The sequence below is a fragment of the Pseudopipra pipra genome, chromosome 8 (assembly GCF_036250125.1).
Source record: "Pseudopipra pipra isolate bDixPip1 chromosome 8, bDixPip1.hap1, whole genome shotgun sequence".
Classification (NCBI taxonomy): domain Eukaryota; kingdom Metazoa; phylum Chordata; class Aves; order Passeriformes; family Pipridae; genus Pseudopipra; species Pseudopipra pipra.
In genome coordinates, this window is record NC_087556.1 from 18,148,838 (window position 1) to 18,163,483 (window position 14,646).

Below are 14,646 nucleotides of genomic sequence, written 5' to 3' on the forward strand. Positions count from 1 at the left end.
GTTGTTAGATATACATCAAGTTACTTGGCATCTCTGTATCAGTTACCTGCTGCAATCCAACTGACACTGCCATCCAAGCACAACTGACAAGGCTCTCAAAAGCCATTAGTTTCCTGTAAAGGAAATGTGGCTTGTCGGTCTCATCTCCCGAGCAATAAGAGTTAGGATCAGAGGAAATGGCCTCAAATTGCACTGGAGAAGGTTTAGATTGGCTATTAGGAAAAATTTCTTCACCAAAAAGGGTTGTCAAGGTTGGAAAAGGCTGCCCAGGGAAGTGATTGAGTTACCATCCCTGGAGGTATTTAAAAGATGCAGTTTGGTGCTTACGGTTTATTGGTAGACTAGGCAGGGTTAGGTGAATGGCTAGACCCATGATACTAAGGTCTTTTCCAACCTAAATGGTTCTATGATTTACAGTGTGAGAGATCATGCAGCTTCCCAAATCCTGAACTGTGACTCTTCAGTTTGACATAACTCTCTAGACATCTCTGAGATCACATTTCTCAGGTCACATCAAAACTCAAGAAACAGTTCCTGCTTTCTATCTCTGATTCATACAGAAGATGAGAGATAAAAGGTGAAGATAACAGAGAGATGAAAGAGAAAGAGATATTAAACATACTGTATTAGCATGTATCTAATGCTCGGTTATGACTGGTTGCTACTTTGGAAGGACTTCTCCTTCACGTTTGCTAAAGGGTGTTCCTCCTGCAAGGATCAAAGCTAACCTTAGGATAAATTAGGATAATTAGATAAAATTATCCAGACAGTTGCATTTATTGTCATGCTTTCCCTGTGATACCCTTTGACCTTGGGAATGTGATACACACAACACAAAGCAGAGAACAGGATTTCCTTTCACATCAACTGCACCCTTTCCAGACCAACTCCATCTTTTCACCCTCATCAGTTCCTTGTCACATCCACTTTGAAACTGAGATTTTCATAAAACTGCACCCCAGTCAAAATTCAGCTTTACCACAAAGTTACATGGTACGAATCTGGTGGCAAGAATCACTCTGTACTTACTGTGTTTCTCATATTCTCCCTCTCACTCAAGGTCAAGGACAATAACCTGAGCTACACAGACTTCTGGTCTCATCCAACACAGCTGGTACCATATCCTGTGTACTCTGAATAACTCAGTGTTTCTCCCTCACCCACCGAATACTCCTTTTAAAAAAGAAAAACTCCAATGCAAAATCAAATTCACACAAGCATTATCAGACCCATAACAAAGCCTACAGAAATACTTCACTTATCAATATCCTGTGAATAAACCTCAAGGAGGTGAAGGTCCTTAACATTTAAAAAATTGGGCCTTAATGTCTTCCTTCAGGCACCTCCATCCTGATTTTAAAAATGGGAACCAAGAAGCTTCCAGAAAATTAGCAGGGCTGCCCACAGTGAGAAGGCAGGGGCTCTGCATAAATTCAGCCTTGTACACCATGAACTCCAAGGTAAGCAATCAGGCTGAACATGACAGATGCGGGAGAACTACTTTACAGGGAGAGCTTCTGTTTCTGCAAAGGAAGCCAAAACAACTGAACCTTGTTAGAGGATGCATACTCATAGGGCATACTCAGATTTTGCAGTAGGAACAAACAGGAGCAGATTAAACATCTGAAATTGGAGTGCAACACGTAACAGTTTTGAAACAGGGTATGTTCATTTCTATACAACTGACCTTACTTCAGAAACCCCAGGAAACAGTAAATAATAAGTGGCAAGATTAGCTCTCTTAATGGTAGGGTTCAAAATTCATATTAGTGTTTTCATACCAGATGAGCTTCAGTTAAACAACAGAATACTCCCTCTCGTCACCCTTGCCAGCTCTTGTGCACCCTCAGAGTGGTGCAGGGTTTTCATCCATACTGGGCTACTGCAAACAAGCACTTTGCAAACAAAATTTCTGCCTTAGCTCAACCTGGGCTGCCATGGACTCCTCAGATGGTTTCCTTTATATCTGGAAGATAGTGCTGAATTCTGGGATTTTTTTCTTTCCAGAGACTCTAACTCTGAGGCTAATGGAGATGAATTGCTGGAGGGGAGGGAAATAATATGCCACAGACAAACATTTCTAAGGTTTTTTATACAGGGAAGTATGTTATCTAAGCTCAGTTAAAAATTTCACATAGCCCTTTGGATATTTACCCCCTTCCTCTTAGTACTTCAGGAGGCTGAGTTAAAGGTTATGAAGGTTGGTTTCTAAATTCAATGGGCGTATTACTGCCATTACAAAGAATTATGCAAACACTGCAAGCTGGAAGAGAAATCCAGTTTAATTACACTCTGCATCAGTGTAGGCCAATGAACTCTCAGCAGAACTATGTGTGCACGTGGCCCAGGGTACTACCCCCGTGACACCAGGTGTTATGAGTAAGTTTCTGGGAGAAGCAAACCAGAAAACAAACAGATGAGCATGACAATAATTAAACACATTTTATTATTTCAGACTGTTTCTCAGACCATTCTCTCCATTGCATATTCAACTTAAAACATAATAAGAGAGAATTAAAGCCTATCTGCCTTCTAAAATGGGTGTTTCACAGGGATTTAACTAAAAAAAAAATTAGTGTTTTCCTAACTTTTTAAAGAATAATGAGCTCAATTGATTTTTGAATCCATCCATTCATTTGAAATAATGGGATTTGCAATAAAAAACTGCTTGTCCACTTAAAAACACCTACTCATATATAGATCCTCCAATTTCTGTGTATCATAGCATCAGAAAAACACCCCACATTGGAAATGTGGATATGAAAAACAAGGCAAACAACTCTGAAGTGACTTGAGTTCACAGATGTTTTAAAGAGATATGTGACATTTGACTATTTCAGAGTTAACATACTCTTCAGTCTTGCTTCCCCAAAATAAAGCAATTTGCTGCTTGGGTGTTTTTCCCCTCAAATATTGAATATTTGAGTATTTAATAAAATACTGCAATTTAACCAATCTATTACGTCTTATGTTTGTGAAGCTAAAAGGAGCAGTTTAAAAATTAAAGACATTCAGTTGAATAGTTTTATATTTCATTTAAAATGAGCAGCATTTCGTAGCATTCTCCTGCATGCCTGAACAATCCTGTGGCCACTGTGAAAGGAAGAGATGCAGGAGAGGGTTCAACATGGCAGGAATGGTGCTTAGTAAAACCATCTTTCATTCATGTCCACTTACTAGGTGAAAACTGAAATAGTGTGTGTGGAGTCAATTCATAGACACATCATTTCATTACATGCTTCTGCTAGGGGCCAAGCTGAATCATTTTGGTTAAGTATTTAGCTACTGGCTGGCCAGTTAATTTTACAGTCAAATTTTGTACAGTCTATTTAGTTTCTCCCATTTCTAAATAACTGCAACCTCCTGGGGAAATTCTCTAGTAGACCATCTGCTCGTTTCCTATAAATCCTCCTTTCAGACCTTACGCAAATTTCTGAGCTGCCACTCAGAACTTCTTTGATGTCTGGGTGAACAAAACCCCAACTATTCTGAACTAAAACCTGCAGTACAAAAAGATTAGTTAACCCCTGATCAGTAAAATAACAACAGCAACGTGGCTCATTTCTCTGCAGTGCATCTCAAGCGACAGATACACTCTCAGTGGGATGAGCACTTAAAGGTCCTTCCCTGGTCACGGGATGGTCACAAGCCAGGGACAATTTACTTCACATATTTAGATTGTTATTCTCTTTGAAGTTTCTGCATGTCCAAGCATCTTGTTTGCGACCATCTCAGTTGGTATGGCCTGGGAACAGCTGATAGACAGGAAGGCTGAGGGAAAGAAGAACCAATTTGAATAGCAAAAGTGTAATGGGGAAAGATGGCATAAGGAGATGTTAAATACCAAGCAGTGTTTCCTGTCTGTGAATTCACATAATCAGGCTTGTGCAAGCGCTGAACTGTTCTTCTCTGGCTTGTGAAACACTGCAGGCTGTGCAGATCCAATGACACAATAGACTTTTTCCAAACAAACAAGGCTGGAGGGAGTTTCAGCAATCAGGAACACACTGAATGAGCTAACAGACTTTGATCCAGCAGATGTTTCTCTGAGCCTAAGTGAATTTCACAGTAGAAAAGAGAAGATTTTATATCTATTTTTAATGAAATTAGCACCAGTATCCAAATTCTGTACCAAGTGTTAACAAACACCACACAACCCATGCTTTAGAGAACAGGCAAAAAGCAGCACCTGTGGGTAGGAGTTCACATAGTTGATGCCTGTGTCTAATTCAAATACTTGTCATGGAACAGTCAATCCACAATGATGCAATGCAATAAAAAGGTGCTTACCCAAGTCACTAATGCACCTATAAAACAAGAGTGGGGTATAACTATACGGCCTGAAGAATTTTTCCAAAAATCATTAAAAGAATGACTGCAGAAAAAACCAAAACCCATCAACAACCCAAATCCACAGAAACCAATTCAGACTGTTGAAAATTGGGTGACTGAACAAGAAACGAAATGGCCATGCAACTAAGGGGCATATGGAGCTTTGTAATGTTTTTATTTCCCCTCACTTCTACATTTTTGGCTCTTTGTTTTGCTTTCTGGCCTCAGAAAGTAGAGCTGAGTTCAGAATAGCGGATTGCATACTAGTTTTCCCCAAAGAAAATTGCACAGGCAGAAACTAGTTAAGACACTTTCACAAACATTTGAGAAACCTAAGAGAAAAAAACCAAAAAACAGAACTTTGTTATAAAGAGGAACTGTAAGAGCTTCCTCAGAAGTCTATCCAAAAAAAAAAAAAACCCAAACAACCAACCAAATAAAGAAAAAAACCCCAACCCCCAAAAAACCAAAAAGCAACACATCAGATTCAAAACTTAAAGCAGCTAAAACCCACCTAAATACTGTGCAAGAAGAATTCACCAGAAGGGATGCAATGGCATAGAGTCAGGGGGGTGCATTAAACACACCCAAAATTCTGGTTATAAACCAGAACCTCAAATTTAGTTATTTCTGTCCTAATGGCTGCACTGAAAAACAGCAGGGCTATAAAAATGGGTTGATCTCATCTGCCTTCCTTCACTCTGCAGTCCAGAGCCTTGGGTGTGCCTCAGTTAGGTTTACTACAGGGAGCCAGAGAGAAGTCAGTGTTAAAGAAGACCTTTAACAATCTACTTCTTGTGTTCCAGTTGGGTACCCCCACATCGTTCCTGTGAACAGATGGCATGGGAGCACCAGAGCCTGCCACCGAGTTGCCAGTGGTGGATGTGTGAGCAGTGAGACCACAGAGGACATTTTCTTGAAGAGGATAAACCATGGGGGTACATGTCAGAAGGCACCATAGAAAAGACACCTGGGTTTTACTGAATGAGGTGCTGGGGGACAGCACTTTTAAGGCAGTTCCCTTAAATGAGTAGCTGTAGCACCAGGAGTAAAGAAAGGTCAAAGAGAAGCTTTTAAGGAATTGCTGGGCTCTGCAAGATGCTTTACAGGTGGGCCTCTGTTGCAAAGGTCTGACTGAAACTAACCAAGCTGCTAAAACATTTAGACCAGATATCAGAAGTCCTGAAAGTGAATATTTGGATCTGGAGATGATGTCTAGCACAATCTATACCTGTCCTCAGTCTCTCCTGGAGGCACTGTGGCAGTTTCGATACAGAGCAGCAGGACTGAGCAGAGGCTTAAACTAGGAATGCTTTCAGGAGACAGATAGCTGCCACCAGTCGTACTCAGCATGAGATTGGGTGAACTGGGGGGAGTTCAAAATGCTCATAAATCTAGGAACAACAGCAGTGCTCTCTGTTTTATCTACATTCAAAAAGAAACAGAGGTTTATAGATGATAAGGGAGAAAAAAGAACAGAACGAAACAGCACGTAGTGAACACAATACAACTGGAACTGAAGCTCTGAGGGGACAACACAGCTCAGCCACACAGGTTGTCTCTCTCTCCCTAGCTGCATTCATGGAAAAGGCTGAGTTTCCCACGGAAACTGCAAGCTGCTGTACTTCAGTCAGTTCGTTCTAGTAATCATTTTTAAAAAGCATCTTTCAGAACGGCATTATTTATTCAGGCTCCAAAACACACAGAACAAACACTGTAAATGTGAGCCCTCATACCAGGGTGTTCTACCCACTCCTGAAATTCTCCCTACTAACTCTTGCAGAAGAAACACCCCTCACAGCAGCTGTGCTCTGGATTTGACTGGGAAAAAGTGGTGTCTTGCTGCAATCATGCTCACCCCATTTTTTAGGTGGGGCTTTTTTGCCAGTCTATTGTCTCCTGTTAACATTTCCCTGGTAGTCTGTTCTAGCTCACTAAAACTCCCACCTTTACTATGTCTGATATAGTGGAGTGTTTCCTTTTATTTCTTTTCCCAAACATTTCTATCTAAAAATGGAACAAATGATAGCAATATAAAACACATTCCATGGTGAAGATCTGACTCCTGACAGATCTGATGTTGGCCTTGTCAACATCGAATAAAAGAAGATGTTACTGCTCGTTTCACAAGATCAGTGCTAAGCCAGGCATTAGTCAATATTTTCAATAATAATCTGGAAATTAATTTAAAACACATAGGAAAGCCTCTGACAGTTACATTTAGAGGTGACACAGAGCTTAGTAGGCTGACCAGGCTCACAGACACTTCACAGATACTGAGCATCTGAAATTGACCTGGGGAAAAAAAAAATCCCAATCCTAAAGCTGTGTTTTATTTTCACCAAAGTGACACGGGCTGTAACTGCAAGTTACACAGGTTTCAGCTTATAAAGCAGGAGTACAGTAAAGGATTAGATTTAGAACTTTCACAGCAGTGAAGTGACAATTGGAGGTGAGAACCTGAATGGGGATTGAGGACAGGATCAATGCTACATTACAGCAAACAGTTTTCAGTTTTCTCTCTGAACTGCCAAGGTACTGCTGGAGAACTGAGGAAGGACAACAGCTGGAAACCCACCCAGACCCTGCCAGTAAGAGAAGCACAGCTTGCTTTGTAATTAAGACATTTGCACCTCCAGTGTCCCAACCTTTCAATTCAAATAGGATGAGAGAGGCCTGAAAAGGATGTCTTTTCCATCCCTTGTTCCATCCTCCTGCATTTTCAAGGCTGAAGGAAACACCCTATTGGGAGAGATTCCAGAATTTTATCTGTAAGTTTATTTAAAAAGTGAATGACCTTGCTTGTTTGTAACACACTGATAGGTCCAAAAGCACAATTTAAGAGCCTGTTTCAATTAATCAAGGGTCACCAGCAACTATCAGCTCAAGCCAGAAAAAAAAAATCAAATTTCAAAAAAAAACAAAAAACAAAGTTGCATGTGGTTTTCCATGCACTGTGATGGTGGCTGGCATGTAAACAAATTATCAAGTAAAACAGAAGCTTTACTCTTCACCTTTAAGTCAAGGCTGGAAGCTGAAGTGTCTTTTCCAAATACCATGAGTTACGGGTTCAATGCACATACAAGGTAACACAGGTCATTACAAGTCAGATGTGGCAATCCCTGCTGGCCTTCAGCATCACAAACTTCAAAGGAGTCACTAAAATTAAACAAGGCATTTTCAACCAGACTGATAGGAAAGGGTTTTGGGGAGGTGCTACTTTTTTAACTGCTGACTTCAGTTAGGAATCAAGACAATTGGCCCCTTATTACCAGTGTCTAGAAGTACTTTTAGATAGATAGATAGATAGATAGATACGTTCTGCTTTGCATATTAAAAACATACCAAATAGCTGCTTTTTCTAAAACTTCAATCTGTATTCCAACATGCCTGTCCTGTTTCTGCCCGAACCTCATCATTGTACAGTGATACCGATTTTTTTGCTTGGCAATTTGAAGCAATTGTGTCCAGTAGTGAAGGTTTTCTCACTGATGACAGAAAAGAACCAGTTCAGTTCTATTCCCAGCTGTAAGGGGAGAGGGTATCTCATATGATATTAAGCACAAATTAACACTGGCAGTACCCAGTGGCCCTAATTTGCTAATGTTTCCCTTAAGTACCCTAGAGCTTCCCTTTTCACTGCTTAAAATAGTTATGGTTTAAAGTTTACAGGTAAGCAGTAGCTGTGCTTCCCTTTTCCCAAATATCCCAACCTTGGTGTCTGAAAAGAGCAACGTCCTATTTAGAGGTCACTTCCACATTTCTGCCTGTGGATTTTTCAGTAACTCCAGTGTCTCTGGAGCACCTGATGCTTGTCAGAAGCCAAAGAGGAAGTCACACTCCAGTATTTCATGCGGAATGAAGCTGCTTAATTGTTGTTACATTAACCAGCTCAGAGAAATTAGGATGCAAAAATTAGCAAATGTTTCATTTCATTGCATACAAGAAATAAAAAGCATTATTTTTACTCAAATGATGTGCCTTCAGCCATCTGAATAGCAGTAAACATATTTAAAGAGGACTGCAGGGCAAAAAAAGCTCAAACAACTCTTTCCTATTCCCTGGGATCAATCAAATGTTTTCACTGTTGTTATGCATAAGAACTGAAGCAAAAAGGTACAACACAAGCCACTTGCTGAGGCAAAGGCACATCATTTCAACCTGAACAATCCAGAAATCACCTCTTCTTGCATTTACTGCTTGGGAAGAGTTACTAGAAAGAGGCAGGCAGATGATAGCCAGGAAAAACTTTACAACTGACGTGGGCTTCGTGCATCTAGTCAGAGCTCACAAACATTTCCTGTTCTGCAACTTTCCATTCAGGAAAAGCTGCTGATATGCATTACAAGGCTGTTCCTTGACCACTTTACAGGAAAAATAAGTCAATTGATTAGTTGATATTAGCCAAGAGCAGCCTCTACAACTTCAAACCATCTTTTTAAGGCTCCTCTCTCTAAATCCTAGGAAAAGAATAATCTCATTCTTCTTTTAAGAATTTGATGCCAATCCACAATTCTGATCCACATATTGTAGTGGGATTTAAATATAGTATAGGAAAAGAAAAGATAAGAAGAAAAAAAAAAAGAATTGTATACTTGTGCCTTTAATGGGCTGTACTGTAAAGTTCGGCATCAACATACACTGCAGAGGTGACAGGACACAACTGCTCTAGTGTGACGTGTATCCCTGGAGGGCTGCAGAGGACTTACAGACATGCCTGCTTTTATCTACTCTGGAAGGACAGTATTGAACTACGGAACTACAACTTTCCATTACAAGAAAGAGAGGTTAACATGCCACACACAGGAAAGCACAAATACAGCATAGGAGACGCTTCACAATAACTCAAACTTGATAGCCACCTCTGAGATGAATCCTGGTACTGCCTGAAAAGCTATCCTGAAACAGCATGAAAATAAGAACAGACACCACGGGATGCCATTCTTCTAACTCATTTATTGTCCTCCTCATGACAAAGTAAAGAAGAAAATCCTGATTCAAAGAATAACCTGCCTTCTGCACATATGTGCAATATAACACGGGCCACCTTTTAATGTCCACTTTTCACTGCTCTCTAGAAACTAATCAATTAATTAAATGGCTAATATAAAACTCCACTAGCAGAAGAATGATGATCTACTTTGTTGCAAAAGATTTCCATGACTAACATCAGTTCAAGGAATAAAATCCATGCCTGACTATCAGTGTAGATGCTTCTACCACACACATCCTGCTCCTTTCTGCCCTCATTTCTTCACCAGCCTCATGAATCAGGTCTGCTTTAATCACACTTAGAGAATTACAGCCAACTAATCAACACCCTCAGCAACTGTGACTTCAGGTGTGCTGGGGTGTTGCTTTTAATTATTCCATGTTCTCACTTCCCTGTACCCTCAAGCCTCCTACATCTGTTGCTGAAATGGCTGCTAGACTGTCCTTGCTGGTTGAGGTCACCTCTCTCTTGAAGCACCGTCACAGATGTGCATCATTCACAACTGAGCCCTCAACATCTTCAAGTTCACCACTGTAACCGTGAGACTATACATTTAAAAGTGCACCTGAACTAAGATGGCACCTCAAGGACTTCTTCCACCTCATCTGTTCTTACCAATGTCACCCAGGGCTCTCTGTAGGTTTATCTGTGAATCTCGAGCCCGTTACACATACTAGTTAAAGAGAACAACTGATACAACTGTGTACACAAAGGAACTGAAGCGTGAAGTAGTTAAAGTGGTGAAAAAAATTCGACTTTTTAGATAAAAAGAGCCATAAATACTTCTATGTCTGTGAAACCTACAGCAGTGATTTTCCAAGGTGTAAGTAATTAAGAGTAGGAAAGACAATTATCCTTCAAGGCAGTAAGGCACAGTGGAAATCTGTGACTCCAAATCCAGCTCTGATACAGACCTCAGTAGGTTACATAAAAATTTAGATGTACGTTCCATTTTATTACTTTAAGATGTCTGAAAAACCTAAGTGTAAGACGCAAGCTTATTACTGAAAACATTATGTTAAAAATAAACAAAAAATTGTTTCCACACATAGAATCTGAGCATATGAATATCTGTGCTAAATACACCCCCTTTCAGTTATGCTGACAAATGCATAATGTGTGTGCAAAGCAGTGACATGGTCCCAGATTCTTGCCTTCAGGAACACCACAGATGCTTCACCCTTAAGGAACACAGTGGAAACATGCAGCATTCACTTAGCACAGGGGTGAAGTCTCCCTGATACAAACTGCCACCTGTAGTTAAGGTCCACAAGGAATCAGATGCAGTCCACATTCAAGCAAATAAAAAAATCATAAAAGGGTCACTTTTACTCATTTTCATCAACAAGTAGCACTTACTTACAGGAAGAGAGAATTGGGCTGTAAATTAACTTAAACCTTCAAACATAGGTGATTCCGCTCTTCCCTTTGTATCTGAAGATGTCAAAATTCAGTTCTTAACTCCTAAAAAATGAAATTCTGAATTTCAGCCACTGACCTCATGGAATACACATTTGGGCTTGCTCAGTAATAAAAGTGTGCTTCGACTTGTAGCTGTCACAAAAAACTCTCCATAAGAAATTCCCTAAAACCAGAGCTATGTCCACTGCCAAACAGAAACATGTTTAATAGCATATGAGAGATCATCACTTCTGGGACCAAGAGAAACTAAATGAATCCCAAAGGTGGATTTTTTTTCTAGCTGTGAGAATTACTGACTCAGAAGGCTGTACTCTTAAGACCTTAGATTTCAGCAAAGCAGGGAGGAGCAATTTCAAAAGAATAACTTGCCCCCACCCCCATCAAGAATTCTTCATAAATGGCATAAAGGCCAAGTAGAATTACCTAAGTTCAAAGTGCAGATCTAAGCCTATATATAACTTCATAAAAGTTTTACCTTTAAACCACTGAGATGAAGGGTTTAAGAGATAATCAGCAACTTAAAGCTAGATAAAGTTTTAAACCCACTGAAGTTCAACTACTTTAAGGGTATCACACCACAGCATGCATCCCTGGCAGAACTGTTAGTCATAGTTCTTCTCTCAAAAAAACAAAAAACAGAACACCCACCCTAAAAAACAACTCAAATCCCAACACTCTTTACTTCAACAGGTAAAGAAACACATCTGTGTGAAAGAGCAAATCAATGAAGTCATTCATTATGCATCAATGCAAGAGGCAAAACATCCTACAGGAGGAAAAAGCCCTGTACTTCTGGGGCGTTTTACTTACAGAAATTACATTCAATAAACACAGAACTTTAAAAATGAGTTTGCAGGAACCTGACAGCATCACTTTAAAGAAACACTATAGCCACTGGATGATGAAAATCACTGCAAAGTACGATGAAGTATTGACTGATGTCTTTGTGGAGCTGTGATGATTTCAGCAGCACTCTGCACCAACACAGATATTAATACCCACATACAGTTCACTGTGGCATCATGACTGACACACACTTCTCATTAGAAGGCAAACAAACAAGCATGCTTTTGCCAGGGAAGAAAAAATATAAACTCTAAAGTCACGAGCTCAGATCCAGGGCTCCCTTTATGAAACGCTGTTGCATGTTAACATATATGAGAAACATTAGCAGACCTGCAAAACATCACCACCAAAACATACTTGGCTATCACATAATTAAATAGCATCAGCACTTCTTTTAGAAAATCATATTTTTCAAAGAATGACTCTCAGCTTGTTCAAGTGATCTGCTAATGAGAGCCAGACAGAGATTGTGTTAATATGAGAGAGGTGGTTTAAAATTCAGGTTAATCCAACAGCTACAGGTAGTAATAATTAAGTTGTTTCTGGTCTTAAGACATCAAAGCAAGGAGTTCATATGCAATAAGCAAAGTCAAAACAGAGATTGTATATAAATGAGTGATTATAAACAAACAGTAAAACCTGAAACTTCCAAAGTTTCTTCTCGGAAGGATCACTACCTAAAATTCTGCTGCTGTATCAACTGCTGTTAGTTTTTCTACTGTTTACTGAATTTTTAAAAGAAAGAGTTTTCTCCTCTTTTCCCTCAAAACCCTTTCAGATACCACTTCCCACAGTTTGCCTTTTGTAATTCCTCTCCACTCAGAAGCCATCTGCTCCTTTCCTCACACACACATTCTGTATGCACTCCAAAACAAACACAATGTAGAATCAAATGGCGTGATCTGACTTTTTTGTTAGGACTGTTCAAGTGGGAGCAGCTCCCTCCCATCCCGTCCCCTCCCTCCCGTTTCCTGCCTCCCCTCTTCCCCCTTCACCAGGGTTTGCTGGGAAGCAGCATGTGCTAGCTTCCAAGAACAGGGTTCGAGAGGACCAGCTCCTCATCCTGCACTCAAGCACAGTAAGAGCAGAACAGATTCAGGAAAGTCACAACATTTTGCACGTTTACCACAACTGAGATTAAGCAATGCCCACCTTCAGGAGAAAGGCCAGTCTACTCTCCATATATCCCATGCCCACCATGTTCTGCAGCAGATCTTTGGGCCAGCTCAGCAGAATTGTCTGCAGACTGGGACTCTGGCAAAGCAGACATCTAGTGACAAACACTTCCTGCTGATCAGCTTTTATCTAAACCCCTGAAGTCCTCTACAAGGCTTATTAGCAGTGCTAGCCCTCCTTCACAGATAGGAGGAAGGATAGCAGAGGAATCCAAGGGATTTGCCCAACACCATCTAGCAGGGCAGGAAGAGAAACACAAATCCCAAATTACAGACCACTGTTTATTCAGGCCTGGCTGCACTCCATGTGCTTCTTGAGTTCTCCAGGTACCACATCGAAGAGGAGGTTAGCGGTGCTCTTGCCAGGAACATGTGGGAGAGAAGAAGAAAGCCCTTAAACTGGCAAAGGACAGAACAGAGGCAACTGCCCATGGGGAGAAAGGCAGGCAGGCAAGGGCAGAAGGACCACCTCAGGCACTCACACCAGTGTCAGGTGCCAAGATGTTTACAGGAGTAAAGAAATAGGCAATGCCCTGAGAGAGGATATTCGCAGAGACACCTGACAGCAACTGCAAAGTGCTGTGCCCAGGAAGGGTTTGATGCAAGCAATTAAACTGTCTTGAAGAGCACAAGAACAACTCTCCTGATAACAAAAAGGAGAGATCACAAGCAGGGTGGTGAATACAAACATTCCCATGGAGAAAGATAGGCATTTGGTGTGAAGCAGTTTTTTCAAGCAATTTTCCTATTTACTTAGTGCTCCTCACTGGACTGTTTGTGTGCTAAAGGTAATCAGAGTGAGTGTGCTCAGGCACCTGCTCCAACACAGACGTGTACTAAAATGTCTGTTTTAGCATAGAAATCAGTCATGGAAATACCACACTCCCAGCACAGGGATTCCATGTGGAAGGATGCTGTTAAAACCGTCTCAGTCATCTGGCATATTCTCAAAGGACTAGGCATAGGAAACCTTCCTACCTGCTCCTAGACTGCAGAAACGGAAGCACTTTCACTGCAGCTCTTCAGAGGTGCTTCTGTCACAGGTTGTCTGCTCTGTCAAAAAATTGCCTGATTGCTATGTTTCAGGAAGTGGAAAGTATGACAACTTTTTCTGAGGAACACTTTATGATCCATTGAAAAACATCAAGTAAAAGCCAAGCCATTGTTAGGAATGGACTTTGCAATTCCCACTTTGAGCCTAGGTCTGTAAGCAGTACAGCAAGAGACACATTCTAGTTCTCACAGGAGAGTTAAGGGATACTCAGACAAAAATTCTTCCATAGTTAGCCAGTTTCTATACAAAGCGAATTTAATAAAGGAAAAATGCCAGGCCCAGTGTTAATATATGACATAGTTACTCATAAACACACAAATTGCAGTATAAAAATAATAAGGGGTAAAATTCTCAAAGGATTTGTAGCCTGGCTGCTTAATGAATTATTTGGTTCAATGGGCAAGCAAAACCAAACACACACACAGAGCCTTACAAATGCCTGAGTATTTGGACTGAGTTCAGCTACTCAGAGATCTCATTCAGAGCTCAAAGTCCAAAAAGTGAATGGAAAAGATCATAGAGTGCTTCCGTACCTTAAAAAAACCCATAATAGCTCTCTAACTGTCACTCTGAATTCAACAACATAAAACATGTGCCTTTACCTTGAGGTACTGATCCGTGACTATAAACTCTTGCAAATGCATCTATTGGTTTTTTTTTCCTTCAAGTAACTCCTGCTTTTCCAGTAAGATGTGGCTTATTTGAATCAATAGGCCACAGTGCCTTTCCTGTTACAGGATGCAAGAGATCGTTAAGAAGGCAGAAGAAATTTATGAAGATGCATCACCATGTACTTCTCTCAGCATAATTTCATTCAGAAAAAA

General features: G+C 40.5%; 1 protein-coding gene across 6 annotated transcripts in view; it reads right to left on the reverse strand.

Annotated features, from left to right (window-relative positions):
• MARCHF8 (membrane associated ring-CH-type finger 8) overlaps nucleotides 1-14,646 on the reverse strand; it is a 93,981-nt gene that overhangs the window by 52,816 nt on the left and 26,519 nt on the right. The window lies entirely within an intron of this gene.